At 41.2% G+C, this 15,382-nt stretch overlaps 1 protein-coding gene across 50 annotated transcripts in view; it reads right to left on the bottom strand.

Annotated features, from left to right (window-relative positions):
• CACNA1C (calcium voltage-gated channel subunit alpha1 C) overlaps nt 1–15,382 on the bottom strand; it is a 752,159-nt gene that overhangs the window by 209,213 nt on the left and 527,564 nt on the right. The window lies entirely within an intron of this gene.

The raw sequence follows: 15,382 nt of genomic DNA, 5'->3' as shown, positions 1-15,382 counted from the left end.
TCTTTGCACAATGTGAATATACTTAGTGTCACTGAACCATATACTTAAAATGATTATAATGGCAAAGTTTGATATGTATATATTACCACAATAAAAACTAAAAGTACTCAGATCCTGCCAGGACAAAAAAAAGTAAATGAAAAATCCTACGTAGTGTATCAGTCTTGTCAGTGCATCCCAAAAGTACTGAAGGCTTGTACTATCATCTTATGGGAACAAGGACCCCCAAACTTATGAACTCAACCATAAATGACACCAAGAATACTCCTTGTTCAAAAGAGATGTTACAAGTTTTCATTTGCAAATGGTGGAGAGACAGTTGCAGCCAGTCACCCCTAGATTACTATCAACAGTGAGTACACCAAATCTTCATGTCCTACGGCAGAAGTGGGGGAAAGGGCAGGTTCTCCTTCCTTACATCTAGGCCAGTTGTGCAGAAAATCTTGTGGCCACCTCTGACACACATATGATAGGATGCCCACCTGTGCATCACACCACACAGGGCACTTTTAGTGTCCGCATCTGACTTACCCCCCCAACCGGAGACATCCTCTCTTGTGCTGGAAGTTTCATCTTTGTATTCAGCCACTGCCCTCCCTCTGCACTGGGTAAACAAAGTCTGGGTCCCCCTCTCCCCAGACCCCAAGGCAGCCACTGATGTTTTGTGATTTGGTGGAGTGATATTCACAAGGCTAATTAGAGGAATTCTCCCCAGTTATTAAGCCAAGATGGGGAGAGGAAAAAAAATAAAAGAGAAAAGCTGGAATAATTTTACCTGTGAATTAATGAGAGTGCTTTGCAGCCTCCCATTAGAACAAGATGTTTTCAGATCCAAATGATTTCATTAATTAGCAAGTTGTACACACATTAGTGTTAAAGTATGTGAAGCCATGGAAGAAGTTGAAAACTGAATTGCAAAGCAAGTTTCAGAGGTGTCTGCTGGGGCAGGGAGCTCTCAAAGTGCTACTCACTGAAGAGGATGGAGATCTCTAGATCCAACCTATCCAGGCCATCAGTGGGCTTTGCTGCCTGGCCTTTAGTGCCACAGCCTTGGGTGGCAAGAAAGTGGTGAGAGACACAGAATGGGAATTGGTCCTCTGTGCTTCAGCCAAGGTGCTGCTCTTAGGTTAAGACCAGAGTCCTTCTTGTGTCCTTTAAGGCATTGTAGGGTCTGGCCCTATCTACTTCTCCACCCGCCCCATCCCCTGTCCTCACTTTCCACACTCCTGGCCAAACAGCTTTTCTTTTAGCCCCCAATATACTATACAGTAGACCTCAATGAGGGTTTTGTTCCAGACCACTGCAATGAAATGGATATTGCAATAAAGTGAGTCAAATGAAGTTTTGGTTTCCCAGTTCAAGTAAAAGTTATGTTTACTCTACACTGTAGTCTATTTAGTATACAATAGTATTATGCCTAAAAAAACAATGTGCATACCTTAATTAAAAAAATAATTTATTGCTAAAAAATGCTCACCATCATCTCAGCTTTCAGTGAGTCATAATCACCGAAATCAGATCACACATCATTATAACAAATATAATAACAATAAAAAAGCTTGAAATATTGTGAGAATTACCCAAATGTGACCAGAGACACAAAGTGAGCAAGTGCTGCTAGGAAAAGGGCTTGACAGACTTGCTTGACACAGGGTTGCCACAAGCCCTCAATTTGTCAAAAATGCAACATCTTCAAAGCACAATATAGTAAACTGCAATAAAATGAGGTATGCCTGCACTTCGTCTACCACAGGGATGTGAAGCATGCTCCTCTCTCGGCCTGGAATTCTTCTCCACAGTCCCCAACCTACTTATCCTTCTGCTTTGGGCCCAAGCATCTCTCTTCTTGGGGATCCTTCTCCAAGCTCCCAGACAGAAGTTTCCTCTCTTATATATCTCCTTGGAACCATTTCCCTTCCTTTGGAGCATTAGTCTCAGTTTGGAATTCTATGTTCATTAAGTGTTTTTTTTTTTTTTTTTTTTTTTTTTTAAATTTTTTTTCAACGTTTTTTATTTATTTTTGGGACAGAGAGAGACAGAGCATGAACGGGGAAGGGGCAGAGAGAGAGGGAGACACACAGAATTGGAAACAGGCTCCAGGCTCCGAGCCATCAGCCCAGAGCCTGACGCGGGGCTCGAACTCACAGACCGTGAGATCGTGACCTGGCTGAAGTTGGACGCTTAACCGACTGCGCCACCCAGGCGCCCCTAAGTGTTTTTTTTTAATAAAGATGAAAAAAAGAGAGAGAGACAGAGTGCAAGTGAAGGAGGAAAAGAGAGAGAGGGAGACACAGAATCCAAAGCAGGCTCCAGGCTCTGAACTGTCAGCACAGAGCCTGACACGGGGCTCGAACTCACAAACTGCAAGGTATGACCTGAGCCGAAGTTGGACACTTAACCAATTGAGTCACCCAGGTGCCCCTCATCAAATGATTTTTTAAAGCATTTTTATTTGTCTTTCACACTGGGCTGAATTTTTGAAGACAGGGGCTGCCTGCTCTTTTTGCTGTTTTAGCACTGATGCACACAGCAGGCACTCAGTAAGTATTTTTAATTTTTTTTAATGTTTATTATATTTTGAGAGAGAGAGAGAGTGCATGCTGGGGAGGGGCAGAGACAGAGAGGGAGACAGAATCCGAAGCAGGCTCCAGGATCTGAGCTGTCAGCACAGAGCCTGACATGGGGCTCGAACTCAGAATACAAGATCATGACCTGAGCCGAAGTTGGACACTTCACCATGCCAGGCACACCTGGAACTCAGTAAGTATTTACTGAAGGAGGGACAAACTTTAAATATAAAGTTTGCTTTGATGGACTTTGATGCAATGGAGTGTGCTGTACAGGTAGGGATGTGAATGGACAGCTGAGTTCCAGGGGCCTGCAAACTCAGGCAGAGACTTCTGAGTAGGCTACAAAGAGGCCAAAACGAAATCACAGTAGCCTGTGGACTTCCTTTCAGCCATCAGGGACACCTGTTCCCCTGTCCCTATCTCAGTTGGAGGCCATACCTCCCACCTGAGGATCCAGGCCATGAAACCGATTGCCAAGGCTCTTCCCTCTAACTGGTTATCAAGTCACGCAAGTTTGATTTTGAAGTATTTTTAGACAAGCATAAATTATTTTTACTATATAAATGATATATGAAAAATCATGTATTATAGAGAAGATCACAGAAAAACACAGAAAATCATTGAGAAAAACAGAAAATACTTATCACAGAGAAATTAGAAAACATGGGAAGCAAAAAGAAGCAAGAAATCAGGTGGAAATAAGGTGGAATCCTTATTCCACCACCCAGAGATAGACACTGTTAGCCTTTGGTATATATTTTGGACATTTTGACTCATGAGTTGTTTTCCTCTTTTCCATCTTCTTGGTGTTCTTCATTCAGTTAATGGTCTCCTTACGTTCAGTTTTGCCCAATCTTCACGCTGTAGTTAGAATGCTCATGTTCGGGCACGTGTTGCTTCCCTGATGAACGTGTTGCTAGAACTTGTTGCTTCCCTGATGAAAAGTCCTCTGATGATTCCCTATCACATAACACTCACCTGCCAACTTTCATAGTTTGATCACAACTGATTCCAGTTTATACCTTACTCCTTATTCTGGGAATATACTGCACTGTCTGAAGTTCTCCGGCTTCATGCCTCCCTATTCGGCACATGCTGTTACACCTGCCTAGAATGCCATTCCCTGAAGCCTCGTCTTCTCATCTTTGTATCTTAGCACATAGTAGAGACTCAATGCAACAGAGCTAAATTGCATCTGTAAGCACAGGCTGCCTTAAAAAACAGAAACCACAATGATGAAGGAATGGAAAACCATGCCTTTAAATAATCATTAGAGGAAACTAAAGATGTATTGTCAGAAAAAGATAAGACTCATAGAATGGGAAAAGCACAGGCAGGGAGGGTGATATCAATGATTTACATATGATTTAATTTGCTATTTTGAGAAAGAGGAGTTAGATGAATTGATGTAACCACAGGGATGGGACCACAACTAACTAGGAAGTTTCCAGAAAAGATTTAGATTCAACACAAATGAAAACTATTAAAAAAGTGGACCTATCTGAAGATGGAATGGGATATTTTGTTTGTTTTGTTTTTTGAGAGACAGAGCAGGGAAGAGGGGCAGAGGGAGAGAGAGAGAGAATCTTAAGCAGACTCTTAAGAGACAAATGTGGGGCTCGATCCCATGACCCTGGAATCATGACCCGAGCCAAAATCAAGAGTTGAATGCTTAACTGACTGAGCTACCCAGACTCCCCTAGAGTGGGATGTTTTAAGAGGTAGTGGGATCTTCATTCTCAGATATGTGCAAGCATTGACTGAACAAGTTCTTGGAGGAGGTGCCTTGTGGGTATTCTTGGGTGAAGAATTGCCCTGGCACACCAAAGCCCCCTATATCCTGCTTAACCTGTTCTGAAGACATTTTTGTGGGTCAGGTGCAGCTCTCAACACTCTACTTGGATTATTCCATTTCTTCCTGGCAACAACCCACGAAGCAGGTACTGTTATTAACTGTATTTTACAGATGAGAAAAGTGAGTCCAAGGGAGGCAAAATGGCCTGCCCATAGTTACATGTGTGGTGAATGGTAGTATGGGGTACAGGGCCAGGTAGGTAGCCTGGCTCCTGAGCCTGTGGGCTTTGCCACTGTGCTAAATGCCTCCCCATAGCACTTAGACTGTGGTTCTTAGCCTCCAAAATCTATGTCTATAAAGCAATAAACACATGCTTACAACATGTTTCTTAGATGTTTCTAAGGCCAGTCCAGGAAAAACTTCTAGTTTCTGCCTACTTTCCTCACAGCCAGCCTGGGACAGCCTGGAACAGACTGGTATATGAAAGCATGGGGCCAGAATTCCTTCTTTCCAGTCCATCTACAGAATTTGGCTCTCAAGGTGTGGGTGCTTACTATCTTCTTTTTGGAATTGGCTCACAGCTGTCCCAGAAACAGCTCCTTCAGTTCAAGTTCTAATTTGACATTTCTCCACCCAAGTGTTCTACTCAGATAAGCCATGCTTATGGCTGGTAAAAAATTGCTAGGCCTTTCTTCAGGGCTGGCTGCTCATGCTGGTAGAAGCAAATGGACCCTAGGTAAGCCTGGTGATCACAGCAACTGTTGGAAAATGTCCTCTGAGCACAAGATCAGTAAAGGCCTAAAATATGATGAGTCTATTTTCCTAACTTCAAATCAGGATATGAGATCTGGCAAATACACATGTGCCTATGGGAACAATAGGAGAAGATGTTTGATATGCAAACTATACCAGAAAATGTGGAACACACGGTTCTACACAGGGATTAAACATATAATATAGAAATCCAGTGTCTGATAATTTGCAGTTCATGTTAGATGACCTCCTCTTGGTAGAAGGAAAGTCTCCCAAGATGCCTGGTTGCCAGATCTCCCAGGGAGATGGGGTTTTGGCAAGTGGCACCATTCAATGCTGAGTTTAGGAAAAGGACAGAGATGGATCTTAGTTGGCATGTATGGCTTTTCCTTTCCCCCCTCTTATGTTGCTGTTAATCCCTGGACAAATGGCTGTGTACCTACCTGAAAATTCCAGGGTTGGAAAGACTTAGAGGATCTGGGGCATATAAATTGTCCTGTTTTTCCTTAAAAGATTAAGAGGAGCCATCAATTATGGAAAGCAAAATCTGGCATCTTTCTTGAAGATAGTGTTGAGATTAGCTTGAAATTGCCCAGGCCGACTGAAGTTGGTGCTTCCATACCCCTTACAGATGGTCCACCAGGATGGATACAGAGCTGAGGATATATCACACTCTTGTTTTATAAAAAAACGTCTCACTAAGCCCTGCTTTGACGATGAATTGTTCTTCTCAGGGCCCCAGGGGTCACACCAGGAAGGAGTTTTAGAATGACTTTGTGAGCAAGAGCCTGAAGAAGGAAAATGAAAACTTACTGGGGCTGAAAGGTAATGTGCATAAGGGTTGTCTGATCAAGTGCTAGACCTACAGGCTCTGTTCTTTTCATGTAAACTCTATTCCCATACTCCTTTTGATCTCAACTTTTAAGTCGTTCTGGTATACAATGGGAGGAAAGGGAGAAATAATTGAAGACCCCCAAATTGGAGATCTTTGCTAACGTTAGTTTGATTTCATTGGTCAGGTTCCACATTGACTTACAGCTTTTTTTTGTTGGTGGTTAGGAATGTACACTTCATGTCCCAACTTTTCAGACTCCAAAGTTCTAGCCAAGCACTCAGAAAACAATAAAAATTATCAAGAAATCCTGATCATAAAATTGATAAGAAAACAATGCTGAGAATCACTGAACTAGGAGAAGGGAGGTTTGGGTTTAGTGTGGTGGTGATAAGTCCAAGTTTCTCATAAACAAACCAAAGCTTGTCAGAATAGGAAGAGGACTTTGGGGTCATGTAATTCAATACTTTAATTTTCACTCATTCAAGGGATATTTATTAAGTTATGTTCTATGGGCCACCTGCTGTGCTAGGGCTGGGGATAGAGTGGCAGATAAGAGGTCTGCAGGCCTTGCCCTCACAGAGTTTGTAATGGAAGCCAAACATTAATTAAACAATCATACAATCAATAAACAATTATAAACTTTTTAAGAGCTTTAAGGGAAGAGAACAAAGTATTACAAAGATCATCCTTTGGCATAGAGGGTAGAAGAAGGCTTCACCAAGAAGAGAAGCTGGCCAGGTAGGCAGGTCCAGGCAGAGGGGTCTAAGTTCCAGGAGAGGTAGGTTGCCTGGTCGTCTGAGGAAAGACCTGTGGCTCTCCTATCTGCCAGACTCATGCTTTTCCTTTGGTTTTGTTCTCTGCCTCTTAAAAGATTTACTGGAAGGAGACTTGGGAAACCAGTTTACTGCTTCTGTTTAAAGCAGAAATCACTTACACTTTCAGAGAAAATAATTCAGGAAGCACATGAGAAAGGCTCTTCTGACAACTTCCTCATTTGTAAAATGGAGGAAATAATCCTCTTCCTAGCCACAGAGAAAGCAGAGGAAGGCAGGGAATTGGGCCAAGAGTACTCTATAGGCATACCTTGTTTTATTGCACTTGACTTTATTGCACTTTGCAGATACATCTTTTACAAATTGAAGGTTTGTGATGACCCTGCATTGAGCAAGTCTATTAGTGCCATTTTCCCAGCAGCATTTTGTTCACTTTGTGTCTCTGTGTCACACTTTGGTAATTTTCACAACATTTCAAATGTTTTCATTATTATTATATTTTATTATGGTTAACTGTGCTCAGTGATCTTTGATGTATTATGATATATCATTGTAATTGTTTTATGGTGCCATGAACCCAGCCCTTAGAAGATGGCAAACTTAATCAATAAATGTTGTGTGTGTTATGACTGCTCCACCGACTTGACATTTCCCCATCTCTCTTTATCTCCTTGAGCCTCTCTACTCCCTGAGACACAACAATATTGAAATTAGGCCAATTAATAATCTTACAATGGTCTCTAAGTGTTTTTGTGCGAAGAGTCACATGTCTCTCACTTTAAATCATAAGATAGAAATGACCAAGCTTAGGGGCACCTGGGTGGCTCAGTCAGTTAAGCATCTGACTTCAGCTCAGGTCATGATCTCATGGCTCATGAGTTCAAGCCCCACATCAGGCTTTGTGCTGACTGCTCAGAGCCTGGAACCTGCTTTGGATTCTGTGTCTCTGTCTATCTCTGCCCCTTCCCTGCTCATGCTCTCTCTCTCTCTCTCTCTCTCTCTCTCTCTCAAAAGTAAATAAACATTAAACAAATTAAAAAAAAAAAAGAAATGACTTAAGCTTAGTGAGGAAGGCATGTCCAAAGCTGACACAGCCTGAAAGCCAGGCCTCTGGTACCAAATAGCCAAGTTGTAAATGCAGAGGAAAAGTTCTTGAAGGGAATTAAAAGTGCTACTCTAGTGAACACACAAATGATAAGAAAGTGAAACAGCCTTATTGCTGATATAAAGAAAGTTCACAGGCCAATAGTGGCCTGGAGAGAAGACCAAACCAGCCACAACATTCCTTTAAGCCAAAGCCTAACCCAGAGAAAGGCCCTGGGTCTCTTCAGTTCTATGCAGGCTGAGAGAAGTCAGGAAGCTGCAGAATAAAAGTTTGAAGCTAGCAGAGGTTGGTTCATGAGGCTTAAGGAAAGAAGCCATATCCATAATATAAAAAGGCAAGGTGAAGCAGCAGGTACTGATGGAGAAACTGGCAAATTATCAAAAGATCTACACTAAACAACAAGTTTTCATTGTAGACAAAACAGTCTTATATTGGAAAATGCCATTTAGACTTTCATAACTAGAAAGAGTCAATGCCTGGCTTCAAAGTTTCAAAGGACAGGTTGGCTCTCCAGTTGGGGGCTAATGCAGCTGGGATTTTAAATTAAATCCAATGCTCAATGCCAATCTAGGGCCTGCAAAAATTATGCTAAATATACTCTGTCTGTGCCATATAAATGGAAGAACAAAGCCTGGGGGACATTACAACATGGTTTACTAAATATTTTAAGCCCACTATTGAGACCTACTACTCAGAAAAAAAGATTCTTTTCAAAATATGACTGTTCACTGACAATGCACTTGGTCACCCATGAGCTCTAATGGAGATGTCCAATGAGATTAATGTTGCTTTCATGCCTGCTAACTGAACATCCATTCTGCAGCCCATGGATCAAGGAGTAATTACAACTTTCAAGTCTTACAATTTAAGAAATATGTTTTATAAAACTATAGCTGTCATCGATAGGGATTCCTTAGATGGATCTGGGCAGAGTAAACTGAAAACCTTCTGGAAAGGATTCACCATTCTAGATGCCACTGAGAACATTTGTGATTCATGGGAAGAAGTCAAAATATCAATATGAGCAGGAGTTTGGAGGAAGTTGATTCCAACGCTCATGGATGACTTTGAGGGGTTCAAGACTTCAGTGTAGGAAGTAACTGCAGATGTGATGGAAATAGCAAGAGAACCAGAATTAGAAGTGGAGCCTGAAGACGTGACTGAATTGCTGCAATCTCGTGATAAAATAGGAATGGATGAGAAGTTGCTTCTTATGGATGAGCAAAGAAAGTGACTTCTTGAGATGAAATCTACTCTTGGTAAAGATGTCGTGAAGATTGTTGAAATGACAACAAGGATTTAGAATATTACATAAAATTAGTTGAAAAAGCTGCAGCAGGGTTTGAAAGGATGGACTTCAATTTTGAAAGAGGTTCTACTGTGGGGAAAATCATGTCAAAGAGTATCACATGCTGCAGAGAAATTGTTCATGAAAGGAAGAGTCAATCAAACTATTTTTTAATAAAGGTCTGTACATTTTTTAAAAGACATTATGTTACTGCATACTTAATAGACTACAGTGTAGTGTAAACATAAGTTTTATATGCACTTGGAAATGCATATAAATGCAAAAAATTAATTTTCTCATTTTATTGCAATATTTGCCTTATTGTGGTATTCTGGAACTGAACTTGCAATAACTCTGAGGGTATGCCCATAATGCCCTGCTGGCTCTTTTGGGGGCCACTTTCACCACCAGGCTTTTGGCTGACTTGATCCAACTTAAAAGAGAGTTGCGGTACCACATAACATGCAGCCAATACAGGAAGCCTAGATGGAAAGAGATGTCCCCCCAACCTCAAACCCAAAAAAGTTCTAAGGTGGTACAGACCCCATTCTTGATGCAGTCAGTGCTTTCCAATGGCATTGCTGGTGGTTTTGTTGTTGATTTAGGACCCTGCACTGTGTCAGGGTATTTGTTAGGAAGACATATGCCCATGTCCAAGTCTGAGGGAGGAGTCAGGACGGCCCTCACTGTAGGCCACACCCAGGAATTTAGAAAACAATTCCTTGATTTAAGCTGGCTATCCTCTCATTGTGGAACGGTGGGCAGAAAAACATACTGCTTAATCCATAGGTCTGGTTAGCTAGATGATGCTTAACTGAGAGGCTGGCTCCACCAAAGTGTGATATGCCTCCTGTATTTTCCAACAAACTTTTAACCAAATTCAAACAAAATGATAGAGTCACTACACAGTGAGCCAATTCTAAGCTTTCTCACCAGCCTCACCTCAGAATTCCTATCTAAAAGGAATATATTTCCATTAAAACAGGTGCTCAAGTAGAGTATTGTCCTTACCATGTCCATTGAGCCCCATACTGCTCCTAGACCTTAATCACCTTGGACCTGGGACACAGACTTTGAGGAAGTGTAGATAAAATACCAACAGTTCCCAGGAGGAGAATCTAGAATGAGGCTTTCCTTCTTCAGCTGCTTCATTTCTCTGTTTGCCCTGGCAGAATTGTTATCAGAGGAGCTCCCCTTCCCTAATGGTATACCCAAACAGTAGGATGGTGTTCTTCTAAGGGTCAAGTTGCCTTTCTCTAGGCCACCACATGCAACTGTGCATCCCCTACTTATGAACCTACTGAGCTGATTGCCATGGGAGGTGGGGGAGGAAGGGCAGTGCAGTGCAGTGGTTAAAGCACAGGGAGCCCTGAAGTCAAATGACCAGGTTGAATCCTGGCTCCACCACTTCTCAGCCAAGTGACCTTGGACAAGCTATATGATCTCATCTTAAAGTAAGGATGAGGATAGTAACTATTGCATAAAGTTGCTGTGAGGATTAAACAAGTTAATTCACATCAAGTGCTGAGAACAATGTGTGGCTGGTAGTAAATGCCATTATTATTGCAAGTATGGTCAGACTATCAGTAGAACCCTAAAGCAGTGAATATGCACACAGGTTACCTGGGATCTTGTTAAAATGCAGATTCAGATTCAGGCCATCTGGAATGGAGCCTGAATTTTGTATTTTGGACCACACCTCTGTGAGACCAAAGCTGTTGCTCCACCAACCACACTTGGGAAGCAAGGCCTTAGAGCATGCTGGTTATCCTGGAAAATCATAGTAATCTCATCCAGCCTTGCTGAAGGCTGGATGCTGCTCTTAAGCAGTTACTGAATTTTTAATGGAGTAGAGTAATCCTTGCCACATCACTCTTTTCAGGTAATTTGTATGATCAGTAAAGTGTGTGAAGTCAACGCTGGATGCAGAAAATACCACACACTAATTGATGTCAGGGTGTTATGGAATTCTTTGCTATAATCTTTATTTTTATTTTTCTAAACACATGATCCTGGCAGAGGGTGAGACAGGGAGACTACACCTACACTGTGCTGCTGGGGAGCAGAAGTGATGTATGCTAGTGTCTCCTTCCAGTAACAATAAAAGCTATCCAACAGAGTTATGGAAGGGATTCTAATGATTGTGACTCAATCCTGCAATGTTACAGGAAGGAAGAGCTTGGCATCAATTTTCGCTCTTGACAGCCTGTATCATTACTACTCCTACCAAGCTTGCATCCACAAAAGTTACTTATGCCCACCAACTGGCCAACCCATGCCTTTGCCATGGCCATTATCTTCCTTGGCCTGTTTGATGTCATTGATTACCCACTTTTTTCAAAAACTCTCTCCCTCCCTGTCTTTGTGACAGTGTAAAACTATAGCTCTTCTACCTCTACAGCTAGTTCTTTGCCTTCCTTCCTCTCCCTCCCTTCTGGACCTCTTTTAGTCTGGAGAATATTACAAAGAGAAAAAAATGCACTTGCTGCCCATGAAGAGCTGTGAGTTAGATGGAGAGGCAGACATGGAAACTGCTAATTGCAGAAGCAGGTGACAATGTTTCCCAAGAATTATGTCCAAAGAACTGTGGAAACATAAAGGAGAGAGAGGAATGTATATGTGAGGTGTGTCAGTGGGTGAAGCTTCCTTCTGCCTTTTTATTCAGTTAGTCTTCTAACCCCTGTGTGGCTGTCTCTAACTCTCTTTTTCTCAGGAAATTTGTTCACTTCACTCCCTCCTAAAGGTTTTAGTAGTCACTGCCATTAGATGGGCCCAAATCTGCAATTACATTTTCTTTGCCCTCTATTTTGAGTTCAAATCATATTACTCTATAAATCTACTAGATATTTCTACTGGGTTCCATCTCCTCACACGCAAGAAATCTAAATCTGAACTCAGCCTTCTCCCTAAAGCCAGTACCCACAAGGCTCAACACTTGGCAGTCACCCTGGGTTACTCCTTCAACAACTGCAGACAATTCTTCATCCCATTGTTTTTCTTATATCTGCTCTTCTCGCTGCAGCCACTGCTGTCCTTGCCATCTCTTGCCTGGACTGATATACTGGGATTCCTGTCTCCAGTTAGCTTCAACCCCAACCCATTCTGCAGCATTGGCCCATTATTCATCCTAAAATTGCCCTACTCAGGAACCTGCAGTGGTTCCATCACAGAGGGTAGACTCCTAACTCCCTTTTATGTGATCTGAATATAGTAGGTGCCTAAAATTTATGGGCAGAAAAAATGAAACCAGGTTACAAATATCACAAAAGTAGGTTCCAGCAACAAACAGGTGGTTACCAGGAGTGGTAAGGGGAGCAGTTGGTGGAGATGGACCATCTTAAGAGAAGATGTGCTAAGAAAGGATTTAGGGATGTGAAAACTCTGACCTCTCCATTCTCCCTCCTGCTGAGCTCCTGCTCTGCTTCCTATTGATTGGATCTACCTGAAAGCTGGGAGGCAATGCAGCCTTTTGTTGTATTCCATATGATCAGCTCCCCCAGGCCTAAGAGCAGAGTAGAGAAGAGTGGAGAGTAGATTTGGTGGTGCAAATGGGATAATGTGGGCAGACAGAACAATGAGTTTAGGGTAGTTGGCAAAGTATTGTTGACTTTCTGTGTGCCACCATCAATCACCGTTCTATTAGGAGCAATTACCCTATTTGGAAAACTTCTGAGTTTTGTGAGCCAAGATGTCCCCTCCTAGGGAAGGTGATCAGATAAGTGTCCTCTGACTACTAACTCAGTAGTCAATCAGAGTTGGTCTTCATTTTCCAAAGTCACATCTGAATGACATTTAAAAGTGAAGACGGATACCATATGTTTTCACTCATATGTAGATCCTGAGAAATTTAACAGAAGATCATGGCAGGGGGGAAGGGAGGAGAAAAATTGCAGAGAGGGAGGGAGGCAAACCATAAGAGACTCTTAAATACTGAGAACAAACTGAGGGTTGATGGGGGGTAGAGGAGAGGGGAAAGTGGGTGATGGGCATTGAGGAGGGCACCTGTTGGGATGAGCACTGGTGTTGTATGGAAACCAGTTTGAGAATAATTATATTAAAAAAAGAAAATAAAAGAAAAAATAGTAAAAAAGATAAAAATAAAAAAAATAAAAGTGAATGCTCTTACTGGCAATTCCGTTTGTGTCTACCACCACCACCACCACCATCATCATCAACATATCAGTTGCAACTATTGACATAATGCTTAACTTCTGATTCACATGAACCAGTTTAGATTGGCTAGAAATTAGACCTGTAAATCTCACAGGTCATGTTTTGTGCCTTCATTTGACCCATGGAACAATGAGCACTTTTAATGGTTCACAGGCTTAATGGCTTTCAAAAGAAAATAGGTCTAGAACTAGGAAGACATGTAGTCCTCTCTTGGGTTAAAGAGTAAGTTTGTCATACTGAAGTTCAAGGATGCCCGATACATTTTCTTATTGGAAGAGAGTCTTCCTACTAAGGGAGGAAGAACTCTTGCCTGGATAGCTTTCCTACAGTCTCAAGTTTTATTATTTTTTTTACATGTTCTTATTAAAATGTCATTATTCATTAAAGATGTCCATTTCTTTTTAATTTAACCTTTCCATATTAATAAATTTGTGCGTGTCACCAAAGGAGGACTGTTGTCCTAGGAAAAGGATGGCAAATACTCTGTTGCCTAATATATTAAAAACTATGAAGATTAATTAAAATATCAACCTTCATGTTGAATTAATTTTTTGTATTAGCAATATGGGTTGGAAAGAGAACCTCAGAGAAAAAAATAATAAAAAAATCCTGATATTAGAGAAAAATTAACATGGCAAAATGGAGACAAGATGATCCAAAGTGAACAATAATGATAATATCAGTTACCATTTCTTGAGGACTCAGCCTGTGCTGGGCACTGTGCTAAGTGCTTTACATATATCATTTCATTGAATTCCCCAATGATCTTGATAAAGATAAATGAATTGAGGCTTAGGCAAGACAGATAACTTGTCCAATGACATACCTGGAGCTGGAATTAAAAGCTAAGCCAACTTTACTTTAAAACCTCAACTGTTAGCTACTATACAGGCAAGAATGGCAGATATGCTGCACTACTTTCCGACCCTGTGCCATGGCAGATGTTGCTATCCATCATGGCCTCTTTCCCTCCTGTCCCAGATGAGGCATTGCAATCCTTCTCAACAGTATCTCTCTCATGACAACTCTCATCCATTGGAAATCATTAGGATCATGATTTGCTACCGCTGTATATGCTGCCTCCCTACTGGTGACAAACTATATCTTTCTGCTACAGGCAGAATAGGAAGCAGATTTCTTTTGGCACTTGCCAATGATGTAGATGCCTAGGCCTGCACTTTTTCTTTTGTTTTAAGCCTTTTTGAAAAAAAAAGTGAAATAAAGCATACATACAGAAAAGTGCAAAAAAGAAAGAGGTCACAGAGTGTAAATTTTTTTTGAGAGAGAGACAGAGAGAACATGTGAGCATAGGAGGGGCAGACAGAGAGGGAGAGAGAGAATCTTAAGTAGGTTCCCAGTGTGGAGCCCACCACAGGCTTGATCTCATGGCCATAAGATTATGACCTTGGGCCGAAACCAAGAGTCAGACATTTAGCTGACTGAGCCAGGCACACTTATGGTATAATTTATCACAAAATAAAACCATATAACTATCACTCAGGTCAAGATATAGAACATCATAAGCTCTACAGAAGACCCACTCATGCCCCCACCTGGTAGTACCCCCTCCTACATCTAGATAACCACTACATTATACTTCAGTGGCATGTTAAAATGTATTCTTTCTTACAAAAAAAATTATGAGTCTATCAATACATGTAGAAAACAATTTCATATAATTCAGCATTTATTCTCCAATCTTTTACATTCTTTTTCTGTATTTCCCATTATTTTGATTCTCTGTGCTTCATTCTCAATATTTCCCCCGACCTATCAATAGTTCATTCTGTTTTCAGCTGTGCTACATATTTTGTAAATCCATTCACTGCATGTTTAATATTTGCTGTTGTATTCTCCATTTCTAAAACTTATATGTGGTTCTTTTTCATATCTTCTGGTTCTCTGGAAAATTATCAATCTTGTCTTCAATCTTTTTGAATATAGTAAATGCAGTTATTTTCATGTCTATATCTGATAATTCCAATATCTGGATCCCTTCTGGGCCCGGTTATATTGTCTGCAGTTTCTACTAATTTTCATTCCTGTTATCTTGTCTCCTTGTGTGCCTAGTTATTTTGTATTGTGGGTTA

The sequence above is a fragment of the Neofelis nebulosa genome, chromosome 8 (assembly GCF_028018385.1).
Source record: "Neofelis nebulosa isolate mNeoNeb1 chromosome 8, mNeoNeb1.pri, whole genome shotgun sequence".
In the NCBI taxonomy this organism is placed as follows: Eukaryota; Metazoa; Chordata; class Mammalia; order Carnivora; family Felidae; genus Neofelis; species Neofelis nebulosa.
This window is presented reverse-complemented; position numbering and strand designations above follow the sequence as displayed.